Source organism: Ambystoma mexicanum, chromosome 13 (genome assembly GCF_040938575.1).
Source record: "Ambystoma mexicanum isolate Mex_15411 chromosome 13, UKY_AmexF1_1, whole genome shotgun sequence".
NCBI classification, from domain to species: domain Eukaryota; kingdom Metazoa; phylum Chordata; class Amphibia; order Caudata; family Ambystomatidae; genus Ambystoma; species Ambystoma mexicanum.
In genome coordinates, this window is record NC_090938.1 from 579,007,905 (window position 1) to 579,021,843 (window position 13,939).

Below are 13,939 nucleotides of genomic sequence, written 5' to 3' on the forward strand. Positions count from 1 at the left end.
GAAGAGGATCAGGGGTTCAACTGGCAGGTAAGTAAGCAGCATGGTCTGCTGCAGGTAAGTCCACCCAAGCATTATGAGCCCGGCGCTTCCAGCGCTGGCACTGGGCATCTTTATGAGCCTGGTGCCACTGGCGCCAGGACAGGGTCCAAAAGGTCCCAATTGGGACTGGCTGGCACTCGGAACCGGGGTTATGGGTCTGCTTCCAAGAAGAGTTCCAGTGTTCTGAACCTAGGGAGTGGCTCCTGCCCCACCCAACAGGAAAAGTAGTCCCAAACAGAAGAGGATCAGGGGTTCAACTGGCAGGTAAGTAAGCAGCATGGTCTGCTGCAGGTAAGTCCACCCAAGCATTATGAGCCCGGCGCTTCCAGCGCTGGGACTGGGCATCTTTATGAGCCTGGTGCCACTGGCGCCAGGACAGGGTCCAAAAGGTCCCAATTGGGACTGGCTGGCACTCGGAACCGGGGTTATGGGTCTGCTTCCAAGGGAGTCGGGCAAGTCCTGATCTTTTGGAAGCAGAGATCATGACAGCAGCACACACATGCACAACCATGGGAGGTGGCAAGGCTCAACATTAAGCATCTCAACATTAAGCATCTATTACCGCCTCACCAGGCTCACCTTCAAGCGAACAGGTTGCGCAGCACTGCTTGGCTGACTCTGGACGCCTCCCTGGAATCCCTGTCAACGCAGTAGAACTTTGTGAAGGTGCGGCTGACCTCCATGTAGCAGCCCTGCAGATGACAAGCAGGGGCACACCAGACAGGAACGCAGTAGTTGCAGCGATTGCTCTGGTCGAATGGGCTCTCGGACAGCCAGGCAATGGTCGGTTTGCCAACTAGAGACAAAGGGTGATGCAAATGGAGAGCCACCTGGAAATGGAAGCCTTGGAAAGGGCCTTCCCATGATTCACAGGGCCAAAGTTCACAAACAGTTGCGAAGAATACAAAAATATGCATGGATGTCCCCAACATGTGACATGTGCGCAGACTTAGTAGAAGAAAAAACAGCTGTTTTGGCTTTTTATGGACATATCCCATCCCATCCTCATCACCCCTCACCTCCCCAGAGATTGTTTCATTAGTTTGACAAGTGTAATGCTGTGTTTTTTAATATGGTTTTACTGCAATGTCCGCGGACAACGGGCGCTGTTCGCAAATCCAACATGGTGACCGTTTCAAAATATCTGACGCAGCTCACGTTTTTCACCATCCAATCAGCGGGCGCGTCCAATGTCCACGGACATCACGCCAGCCCGGGATAGGCTCAGGAGGGTGTCCGCGGAACGAATAGGGAAGTGAGTCCATGGACCGGACCCAGATATACATTTTTGGGGACCTACTTTTTGGCTGTGTTTTCTCGAAACTACTGTATTGATTTACACCAAATGACCGAAGCACGCCTTTGGGACCAAGTTGCCACTCCTGGTGCAGATTTGGTGAAAATCCGTCCAGCGGTTTGGGCTGTAGGCGTGAGCAAATTCTTTTTTCCATTGTGTCTCTGAGGAAAACCACATATTTTGGGATCCCCCCTATAACTTTGTCCCTCCCGGATGAAACCTCACAGAATCAATCAGAGTGGGCTATATACATTTTCTGCAGAATTTGGTGAGGATTCGTCCAGGGGTGCGGGCGGGGGGGGGGGGGGGGTGGAATGGAGAGTTTTAAGTCACCCAAAAAGTGCTCTTCATATGGGCTGAGCAACTTAACGATAACTACAGGGCCACTTACGATGCTTGTATCTGCGTAGATTCACATGCTATGCATAGGCCGACATCTAATGGTAGCCGCAGAGTATTACATTTTTTGTTTTCGAAACTCGAAAGAGGACGTTGACAGGGCGTGCCAGTAATACTATCCCTAGTGCAACGTCCACTGTACCCATGATCCTTCACGCGTCTAGATCCCTCACATTGTTTGGTTTCTGAAATGAGGTAGCATGAAGTGTAGCGTGAGTACAGAGGTAATAAAGCAGATAGGAGTAGATAAAGCCAGCAACATCTTTGCACCTTCTACTCCATAGGGGAGGAAGGGTGGGCGCATGTGAATCTAAGCAGATCCAAGCCCCAGAAATACGATTACAGTGAATCATGTATCCCTTTTGACGCTTGTGGATCTGCTTAGATCACATGCTATGCATAGATTAGCGAGCAGTGTCTGGAGAAGGTGATGGGTTATGAAAAGGTAAAGTGGCAAATAGATGTTTTAGCACTGCTTGTACCACCTGTGAATCTGCTTTAGAATGTATGTCAATGCAGTAGTGCTGAGTAAAAGTATGTATAGAGCTTCATGTAGCTGCTTTGCAAATGGCATCCAGCGGGAAGTTTGCAATAAAGGCCAAAGTAGCTCCTGTACCCCTGGTAGAGTGAGCTCTTGGTGTGAAAGGCAGAGTTTTGTTTGATAGTGAGTAGCAGTATGCATTTCACTATCAATCTGGAGATGGTGCTTTTTGAAATGTGATCACCTTCCCCGACAGGTGCTATAGAGTCAAACAGTTGGTCTGTTCTTCATAGTGGTTTTGTTTTGTTTACATAGTAAAGAAGCACCCTCCTTGCATCTAGTGTATGGAGGTTTTTCTCAGCGACCTTGAAGGGTTTTGAAAGAAAGCGGGTAGTTCAATGGACTGGTTGACATGGAACTTGGATATGAACTTAGGTGAAAACATAGGGTGTGTTCTTAGTACCAACTGGTCTTTGCGGATAACCAAAAAAGGGTCTTGCAACGATAAAGCTTGTAGTTCACTGACTCTTCTTATGCAGGTGATGGCCAACAGAAAAACCGCTTTATAGGTTAGGTGTTTAAGGCTGGATTTGTGCATAGGCTCAAAGGAGGGGGGGGGGGGGGACTATGAGCTTTGTGAGTACCACATTTAGATCCCACCCTGGAGGCGGATTTGAAATGGGGGTGGGGGGGTAAAAGCCTTTTTACTCCTTCCATGAACGCCTTAATGGCATGGACTTTCCACAAGGACACCTTGCTTTGAGAAGTGGTATACGTGGCTAGAGCCGCTAGGTGAACCTTGATGGAGTTGAATACTAGATCAGGGTCTAGTAAGTGGAACATGTAATGAAGAATGGTTAATGGAGTACATTCGATCGGGTTTACATTTTCTGACTGGCACCATACTTGCAAATCGTTCCCATTTGTTAAAGTAACAGTGTCTGGTGTTTGGTTTACGTGCCTCTCCATACACCTTTGAGGTAGTTTTAAATGACCAAACTCTGACTTCAGGAGCAAAGTTGGCAAGTTCATAGATTGAGGATGTGGGTGTATCGTTGTGCCCCCGTGTTGGGTGATCATGTTGAAGGGGCCGGGAGTCTAATTGGATCGCATATCACAAGTTTGCGCAGATGCGGAAACCAAGGTTGTCTTGCCAGGATGAGAGCTACTTGTTCCCGGTGCATCTTGTTCACTAACCTGATCTGTAGCAGTGTTTGGGGAAAAAGCGTAGGCACATTTCCCTGACCAGCTCATCCACATGGTGCTCCTCCTTGGATCCGGGGTTGGGGAAACCTGAATGCAAAGTCTGCCCATTGTGTGTTTAGGCTGTGTGGTGAAGGTAATGGGCTCCCCACCTGGTGAGTGATGAGTCTGTTATGACAATCGCTTGCAATGTAGGGTTGTGAAAAGGTTTTCCCTTTCACATATTTTTCTTTGTCCACCAGCGTAGCGTTTGAACTAGGATTAGCAAAACAACCACTAGATCGTCCCACTGACCTCTTCCCTGAGACAACTGTTTCGCTAAAATCTTGCATTGGGCGCAGTGCGTGGAGAACCAGGTAAATGCATGAAGCCATCACCCTGAGCAAGGGCATTGCTTTGCGTATGGTTGTCATGGCCACAGGCCCCACAACACAAAACCCACACCATCTAGTGATGGGGGCAATGGGTCACTTGACTCACTTATGTCCCTTTGGGACCCATAAACACAGGGGCCCTGGCTGGATTCAGTCCTGGCGCCTTTGGCCCCAGGCTCATATAATGACGTGAGCAGGAACACTTCATTTGTTTTACTTTATTTCAGTGCAGGAGTGCTTTTATTTTACAAGAACTTTCCAGGAGCTGAACGCCTTTATTCCAGAGAACATCCTCATGTGCTGACTCCTCGGGTGGGGCTCCCTAGGCCTGGTCTTCATGTGCTGACTCATCGGGTATGGCAGGCAGGCTTAACCTGGTGGGCATGGCTTCAGAAGCTCAGCTATATAAGATGCTCCGTCCTTAAGGTCGGTACTTTGCGTTACTGTGCACTCGCGTGCAACGTGGCGCACACCGCTGCTTGGACCAGTTTACTTACCTTTGAAACCAGGCATTCGCCTGTATACTCACCTCCAGGAAACCGGTGCTTCATCGCTTCATCTGCAGACTCATCTTCTGACATCCAGTGATCTTGATCCCGATGCCGCAGCACCGCACCCCGCATCCACAAACTCTGACCCCGTGAAGAAGAAAGACAAGGTTAGAAGATCCGTCCTAGGGCCGTGCCGCATTTGAACCACGTGCACCCCCTAGTTAACAACTTACCAGCTACTGTACCGCTGCATCTTCGTTCCTCATTCCCTCCGGCTGCCCCCTCAAGCTCTGCAGCTTCTGCCTGGCCGCCAACATCACCTGCAAGGGAAGAAAGCAAAAGAGCAAACATAAAAAGTGGAACGGACAGCAATACAAGACAACAAACTTTACAATACAACAAAAACAGGCGAGGAAAGACAAAGGCAAACAGGAACACTAACCTGAAGTATAGTGGCTTAGTCGCAGCAGGACTGGACTACCACGTGCAAGGGACCAGTGAAGGAACTCTGTCTCCAGATCATACAAGCGCCCCTGCCAGAAGCAGCAGAACAGAGTGCTTGCCAAAACTAATCAACAGATGAACTTTGCTGGGACAGCGCATCCAGCGGGTACCACGGTTTGGGAGAAGGGGTCTGCCTCCTACTCTCCATGCAGGAGCAGTACCGAGCAGCATCACCCATTACCACCAGTTACCACATAAGCGCAGAGGGCGAAGTCGGACCCAAGCGATCTCACCCCGAGGTGGGCTACAACCATGCCCCAACGCCTCTGCAGAGACCAGGTGAGCGTAACAGCTATTTGGCGACCAGCTAGATACAAAGGTTTTGCACTCTTTCGTATGTCGGGAAGACTAGTCCCTCTCCTGACTTTATGATAGCTCCTAAGAACTGTTTTGTTTTGCTATGAACGGGACTTGATTTCTTCTCGTTGAATGAGAATCCCAATTGGAACAGAAGATTGATTGTTCTTTGGGTATTTTGCTTGCAAATTTGAGAGGGTTCCCCTGTTATCAGCCAATAGTCCATAGAAGGGTTTACTGGGATTGATTCTCTGTGTAGGTGTGCTGCCAGTACCGCTAGTACCTTGGTGAATACCCTTGGATCGGAGGCTATGCCGAAGGGTAGCACCTTGAACTGGTAGTGTTGACTTGCTATTCTGAAGCGCAGGAATGTTCTGTGTGCTGGGAGCATTGAAATATGAAAGTATGCATCTTTCATGTCCAAGGTTGCCACATAGTCCCCCTGTTTTAGCAGTGGGATTGCTTTCTGTAGAGTCATGCAAAATTGTTGTGGCTTGACATAGGTGTTCACAGGGCGCACATCTATGACAGGGCGCATGGTTAGGTCTTTCTTTGGCACAAGGAAGTACATTGAATAAATACCCTTGTTTACCTGGTTTGCCGGTACGATTTCTATGGCGTCATTTAGTAGCAGTGCTTTGACCTCTTCTAGCAGGACGCGTTGTTCTTCCTCTTTAGTTTGTCTTTGTCTTGGTGGGTGGTTGGCTGGTGTTAGTATAAGCTCTACGCAATAGATCCCCGCCACGGTGGAAAGTACCCACTTGTCGGACGTGATCCCCTCCCATGCGTGGGTAAAGTGAGAAATTCAACGTCCAACTGGAGAGGCATGGGAGGGGACCTGTAGCGGGTGGTAATTGCTTAGGAGGGGTGGAGCCCCCCTCTTGAGGAGGAGGACCTGCCTCTACTCCTGGATCTTCTATGGCCCCTTTGAAAGTTTTGTTGGGAGGACTGCCCTTGAGGGGAACCCCAGGATGAACTCTGCCTGCCTTGGTTGTAGTTGGAGGACCGCTAGGAGTTTTCTACTCTAAACCAGCGTGCATTTGAACCTCCTCTCTACACAAAGGGTTTGTTTGTGAGTTGTCCCAGGGATTTGAGGGCATCATATTCCTCCTTAGCACTTTTCAGTGTGTCCTCGACCGCTTTGCTGAATGTGTTGGGCTCAATGGGCATGTTCAGAATGGTGGCTTGGGTCTCCAACTTGAAACCCAATTGTGGTAGACATGCATGGCGTTTGATGAGGGTACTTTCCGGCACAATTTGCCCCGCATTATCTGCTGCGTCTAAGTTATTTTTAAGAATGCAGCTTGCTACTGGTCTCCCTTCTACAATTTTTTGTAAGAGCTGTGTCTTTAGGGGTTCCAGGACCATGTCTATTTGCTGTGAAATCTCGTCCCACTTGTGGCAATTATAAATGAACAGTAGCGCTGTGTTGTTTGCTATCCTCACTTGATAGGCAGCCGAGGAAGATACTTTCCTGCCTAGGGTGTAAATCCTTTTGCTCTTCTTGTCAGGGGGGGCTTCGGCAGAGGCTAAATGTATTCCTGCTCTCTTCCTTGTGGTGGTGACTACTAGAACATCAGGCTATAGCTGCCCCCTAATGTACAATGGGTCTGATGGGGCTGGTCCAAACATCTTTTCAATGCGTGGGTTGACTGCCCATGTCAGATTGGGGGTAAGTAGAGAAGGCTGGATGCGCCTCTGGACAGATTGAAGCAGCGTGATGAACTGTGCAGCAGATCTCTTATCCCCGAGGATGTCCTCTATGAAGGCTTTATCGACTTGAGCTTCCTGGGTCTTGAATTTTAATGTGTTCTGCAGCTTTTAAAAGCAGGTCATTTTACTGCAGCTAGTTGTCCAACAGGGAATCGCCTACTGGTTGGTTAGTCGGTATGGTCTGGGGATTGGATAATGTATATATCATTGTCGTCATAGTATTGATCTGTGTCCCCTATCTCCCCTTGGTCTTCTGGGTCTGCTAATAAGCCAAGGTCTTGGGAACCTTGATTGTCGTAACAATATAGGTCATCAGCCACATTTTGATATGTAGAGGTATTAGTTTGCGTTGCGTCCAGGCAGGCTCTTTTGGCATCAGGCTGTTTGATAGCTGCTTCGCTTTCAGCGGACCACTGGAGGCAGGTAAGTTGTTCTGGGTGTTGATCAAAGAAATTTACAAAACTAGACATTCTTCTCACGGCCCTATCAAACTGTTCCGATATCCATTTGGAGGAGCTTGGCAACACAGAGGGAACAGCTGTGGGATAGGCTCTGGAGCAGGGGGCTATTTGTGATGCATTGCCCATGACAGGGTGTCTTTAGGGGTAAAATAATTCTTATTCTTTGAACCTTGTGATTTTGAGGCTTGGGGCATCAAGGACTGAGTTTTTCGATGTTTTTGCCCTGAGGGTGTCAGACTATTTTTTAATTAAATCACTCATCTTGGAATTTTTCGTAGGGGCTGTTGACGCATCTTTGAACACCTGGTAGCCAGAACCCGAGGACTTCCCCGATTTGGTCGTGGTGTCGGAAATGGACTTTGGTGTCTGTTTCGGTTGCCTATGGTGTGATGATCACTACCGCGACAGCCCAGAGGACAGGGATTTTTTGGACCTGCCCTTCGACACCGTGTGTGGCTTATCAGTGGTCGACTGTGTTTAGTGTGCGTGTCATGGAGGTGCTTGCGCCGCTGGGGGACGTCTCCATAGCAGAACCGCCAGCCCGCCTGTTAGAGTCCGGGGCTCGCACGAGGGAATCCATTGGGTCCTGATCGCCTTCAGCATCACCTAGAACGCCGACATCGCTGGAGGCTTCCTCGACGTCCATGGTGGCCTCGGCCTGCATGGCGTGGTGGGCTGTGTTTAGTTTTCAGATCCTTTAAAGTCTTTGGCCGAAACAGTTTGCAGGACTTGCACTGTTTTTCGACGTGGTCCCTAGGGAGGCAAAGGTTGTACACACTGCGTGAATCCTTCCAGGGAAACTTCCTGTTACAAGAAGGACAGAATTTAACAGGTGTATTTTCAATAGTATTGAAGGATTGCAGCCTGGTGAAATACAAGGAAGTACAGGGGAATATGCATTCTCTAAGTGTAATGGATTATGACCTCCCCCCATTCATCCCTACTGTATAGGGCCGAGGCAGACAAAGTTTGTTGAGATGGGAGTCGTCGACGGATGGTCTTGTCCTCGAAAGCCGTCACCAGAGATCTTAAGGTGCACAGTAGTCAAAAGGACAGAAAGAAAGTTTAACTTTAAACTTTTATAAGTAATGGCATCAGCCAGAAGAAGGAACCCCGCGACATGCATCCAAGTATGATGGGGGGAAAAATAAATCTGAGGGACCTGGACGCATGAAGGACCATGGGTACAGTGGACGTGACATTAGGGATAGTATTACTGTCACGCCCTGGCGACATCCCTTTGAGTTTCGAAAACAAAAAATGTAATACTCTGCGGCTAGCACTAGATGATGGCCTATGCATAGCATGTGATCTAAGCAGATCCACAAGCCTCAGAAATATATATCTAGCCTATAATGTAAAATCATAAGTGACAATTATGTGTACGTTTTTATGTAGCGATTTTTGTAACGCTTAAAACTGGGGTCATCATCGTATGTCCTACAGACATGGGTGTGGGGTGTGTTTCACATTTAGCCCACTTTAAAAAGGTACACTGTCCAAACTTCAATTCCTAAGGCGTATGAAGTCCATTCACATGCATCCAACGTTAATGGTTTACTGTTCAAATCTGCAATTCTTAAAGCGTTTGACGTTTAGGATGTGATAATAACTGATGAAATTGTGTGATGACATTCCGTTCCATATGCATCCAACTTTGCTGGTATACTGTCCTACTTTTCAATTCCCCAAAGGGGCGGTGCGAACATAGCGAGCCCTTGGTGGAGTATCCCTACAAGCGACCAAGCCGCTGAGTTCAAAGTGCAGCAGTTGCTGGGCGGAGCTCTTGGAGTTGGGATATATTTAGTATATATAGAGAAAGAAAGAGCGAGAAAAAAAGAGGGGAGAGAAGGGAGTATGTCAGAAATGGCCTAGCAAGATGCATCGAAGGGTAACTTTAGTGTGTTAGGAGGCACTTGATTTAGCATGTGGGATGCCAATTTTGTGGGGGCACCCCATGAAATTCAAAATCACAATGTTTGGGTAATATTTTGAGAGCACAAGAGCTTCTTGCATAGCGCACAGTAGTCACTGATTGGCCGAGTTGAGTGAATTATGGGGGCGGGTAGGAAATCGAAGGGCGGCAAACCTTTAAATCAACGCGACCAAGTTCACATACATGGGCAAAGCAGGGTGAACACTAGAGTATAGCTTCTTATCATGACAGTTGCATAGTCAGCCCCTTCGTCAGTCAGCAATTGAAGAGTTCAAAGAAGTGCATTTCTCATTACCATAGCTCTTTCATTGCCTTGTAGTTCTTTGCTGGGTTGGAGCGTTTCTTTTTTGCTTTATCTTTTTTGGCTTTTTCCAGGTTTTTAATTTTTGCAGAGGCATTTTTTGGCCTTTGAACTGGAGGATAGACCCAGCAGAGAGGGGAAGGAAGTGAGGACATCAGCACTGGGATGCGCCCAGTGATGTAATTCAGGTGGTCATAGCTGGGGAGTGGGAAGACTTTGCACAGTGGGGGACTGTCATCAGTCATGAAAACACCAACATGCAATAGGTTGGAAGGTCTAACAGTTACCACAGGCCATCTGTGCAAGGTTAAATAGGACACCATTTTATTCTGACGTTTCCTGCATTGCGCCCTCAGCACCATGCATGTGAACTACTTCACTTACCCAACATTTGGTGCAAAGGCATTGGGAGCAGGTGAACGAGGACTCTGTAGAACAGCTACATGTATGTCCAACTTGTCGTCCATAATGTCACCCTCATCTGTTGTGCATGTGGAGTCATTAGTGGAAGCAGTGGGCATGTCTCTGCTGGGGGAACTAGCAGCAACAACATTAGTGGCAGGGGAGGCCAAAAGCCTCGCCCCTCTGCAGCAGAAGAGCACTGCAGTGAGGGATTGTTGCAATGTGCCTGCTATCACCACCCTGCAATTATTGGGAGCAATAGATTTCCGGAGTCGCTGGATGTGTCGAAGGTGTATCAGGCAAAATGACCCAGGTTTTGACTAGGAATCTAGCCGGATCCTTGGTGGGAATAAAACAAGGAAAGGACAGCTGCCCTTTCCTCTTTAGGGTGTTGCCTTTTCCAGGAGTCGGATAGCAGGCCTTCCACTATTCAGTCTCCTTTCCACCTCCCTGTACTAGGGTCCTGGTCCCGGGAACATGACCCTTCTTCCTGTCTATATCTCCAAATTCCTGACCTCTGGAGCATCAAAACTGTCTTGCTCCCCCTCCTGCCTCTGCAATCTGCAAAGGACCGACCTCTCCTTCTGGAACATCGCTGATCTTACTGGATAGTTAGGGGGTTCCTGTTGTCCTCCCTCTGTCAGGAGACTTAACTAGATCTCTGCCTCTAGCCAGGTGGATCAACTCTATACAACCTCTCGCCAGATAAGAACAGCTCTTGTTCTTTCTGCCTGCCTCAATACCTTCATCCAGATGATACCCTTCCTCCAAGATACCTCTGTCTTTCTGACCTCCAATACATCTCTCTCCGGTTGATACGCTATCGCCTTCAAATGACCCCTGGGTGACAACCTTCCTCCTCCAATGTACCTTTTTCAATCCAAACTTCAACTCCCCCCGCAATGCATCTTTAGAATGGCAATCATCTCCAATTCCCTTCTTGCAGCTCCTTGCAAACCTTCCACCATATTTGTCTGAGAAGGGAGACTTTTAAAGTCTGGCATCTCCTTCCCCTGAGTGGAAGTTCGGGACAAACTACACCTGTGACTACTGAGTATTGGTAGGTGATTGGCTAAACTCTTGCCCTGCACTGGAGCTAGCTTTAGCTTAGGTGGTGGGACAAAAGAAATGAAGAGGTGTAGACTAACTAGGACTAGCCCTCCTCCTCTGGTGACAGACAGATAAACGTGTCACTCAGGGCTCTTGCCCCTGTAAGGAACTCATGTTGGCAACAGTAAATACAGGCAAGTGATCACAGTTCAAGGGTGTTTATTAAACTGTATAAATCGGAGAGAAACACCTCTAACCTAAATCTAAGATGGGAGCAAGCTACGACCATCAAATAATAAAAAGGCAGTCCTAGTGGCGTCTTGTCAAAATAAAAATTCCTGTACTAAAACACCTAAAACCTATTGCCAATCCTTACCACCAAGTTATAAAACCGAATGGGATAGTGTTCACAAGAAAAGAAAGAAAAGTGCCCACAAAATGATAAGTCAGGATGTTATGGCTGGGGCATCCCTACCCCACGTTTTTAGCACGGGACAAGACAGGACTTTTTAGCACACAGCACTCCTGGCCTTCTTCAGCACAAGGCTACAAGCGATATCAGGACTTTCGGTGGCCAAGTCTCTGTCTTAAAAAATATCTTGCCTCAGAGGGTCTGATGTGACAAAATAACAAAACAAAGTTCCTTTCCGTTTGCTTCTGTAGGGTGAGAACTCTTCACCACTGGATCCCCCTCAATTGAGCTTCGATTGTCTTTCCCGGTGAGCCTCCCCCTGTCTGGTTCATAATCGCTTGTCGTATTCACAAGTCTCAATGTCTTTTTAAACCTCTCACTGTGGACATCCCTCAGCCGGGTACACTCTTGTCAACGCAATGTTCACAGGTGTGTTAATGTCCACCCCAATTTGCAGGCATCCCTCAGTCAGGTTCACATTTGCCACTATAACAGTTCACTTTATTTAGCTTTCTCTTGGCATCCCTCAGTCAGGTTCACATTTGCCTCCACTACGTGCCAAAGGCATTTGACTGTACAAGGGGGTTTGGCTTGACCCTCTTATGACCCCTTTGACATTTCTCGTCGGCTCCCCTAAGGCCTCTTGGTACTTGTAGTTTCTACAATACCCGAAGACTTTCGACTATGCACAGGCTTCAACAAAACCAGCTGCAGGACCACTTTGATTTCTCTGTTTAACACACCCTCCTTGTTCAGAAGGATGGCATCAGTCAGAGTCCTTTCGTATGACCGCCCACGTGGCGACGGACAACTCTGACTCGGATACCAAGTATATGCACAGAAAGAACTCTGTGTCTTTAATCTTGCCTTGCGTCGACAGCCCCTCTGCAACCTTGGGTTTAACACAGTCCGGTTCCTATCCGGTTCTTCCGACTCACCGGCTGTGCTGAAGTTAGGACAGTACCACGATGGCAACCTCGTCTCCCTGCCTTGGCTATCAGTGCAGGAGAGTTCCACATACCACTGACATCCGTCACACCATTCGCCACCTGAGATTCCCAGTCTTATGTTTCTTTTGTCAGAGGCTCCGCAGGTCTGGGTTGAAAAGGGCAATTCCCTCCTTGATGTCCTTTCAGCTCTCGCCGCCTTTCTCCTCTGTTTGAACGGTCATCTTGTAATAACTGCTTCCCCGTGTGGTAGCCCTTTCTCTCCAGTGTACTCTCATGCTCCACCTTTTATTCCTGTGGGGAGGGGGAAGGGTCGTCACATGTGTGTAGTTATTGTCAATTGCCTGACTTTTCAAGGCCCTCGTGTTGGGACATGTGATGGAAACGGCCCTGGTTTTAGTCTGTTCTCTTTCATGATGTAAGAAAGTGTTCATGATGGAAGAGGGAGGGGGTTCTGAATATCCTATGGGGTAGGATGGGGGAAAAGGTATTTTAAGGAAGGGGGTACCGCGTCTCACCAGTCGGTGTCCCACTCCCCAAGGGACCCTCCCCTCCCCATCCAGGTGATCCTAGCGCACTGGTCCAGCCCCAGGAACTGGATCCAATAGCGATGGCGGCGTCCTGGTCACAGATCGTCGGGGACTACTCAGTGAGACACCTTCAGGGTTCTCAACCCCCTTCAGTACCTAAGCAGAGACAGTAAGGATAAACACGGTGTGAGCCACGGATGACAAAAGCAAGTGATCTCATCTCACTTATGACACACGTATCAGCATAAAACACAAGGCAAATATGTATTTGTTACAAAGTTACACAGACATTTAGTCAAACTGCATTTAGACGTGAAGAATATTACCCACACTCAATAGACACTAGAAAAATATATAATGCATCAGCAAAATGTAAAATATATGCAGAATATAGCCCATGACATAGAAGTGCTACAGGAAAAGGGATCCATTACTTCCAAAATGGTGGCCACAGCATGCATTAAAATGAATACAGGCCTTAAAGCATCATGGAAATTCAAATTGCTGAAAAACGTAGAAATACAGAGTTGTGTAGAGCTCAGACAAATAGTTAGCAACTCAAGCCAAGGTTATTGGGAACAGGGAGTGGCCTGGGCAAAAGCCAGGTGCACGGATTTAGCCGTATTAAATGGTATGGAAACATGATTCTAGCGGTGCAATGGCAGAAAGGAAGTTTTAGACTCAAAGTTGGCAGTAAGTTAGAAATGGCTAAGGATGAAGCCAATGGAAACATGTCAGACGATCTTATGTCCATGGCCGAGTTGAGCTACCGCCAGAGTCATAAAAAAAAAACGCTTTCAACCAGTTCTTAAGCTGCAACAATATGTTCCGTGACTGATGAAATTAGTAACAGCAAGTTTTATGCTGATCAGCAGGGTATGAGTCATTGGAATAAGAAAATAATTATGTATTTTATGAAGCTTTTATGTCCTATTAAAAAAGGCAATGCATTTTACTCCTAGAAATCTGACCAATTATATTATAAGGTTCATATTAGAAGAGAACTGATGTGTCATTTTTTTCCTATACATGTATGCTGAATGGAGAAAACCATTGAGACTTTTTTGTCAGCTGTAACATAGTAGATTAAATAAATGCTCCC

At 47.6% G+C, this 13,939-nt stretch overlaps 1 protein-coding gene across 1 annotated transcript in view; it reads right to left on the reverse strand.

Moving 5' to 3' along the window:
- Positions 1–13,939, reverse strand: part of LOC138521507 (ras-related protein Rab-18-like) — a 609,882-nt gene that overhangs the window by 200,871 nt on the left and 395,072 nt on the right. The gene's annotated exons all lie outside the window — the stretch shown is intronic.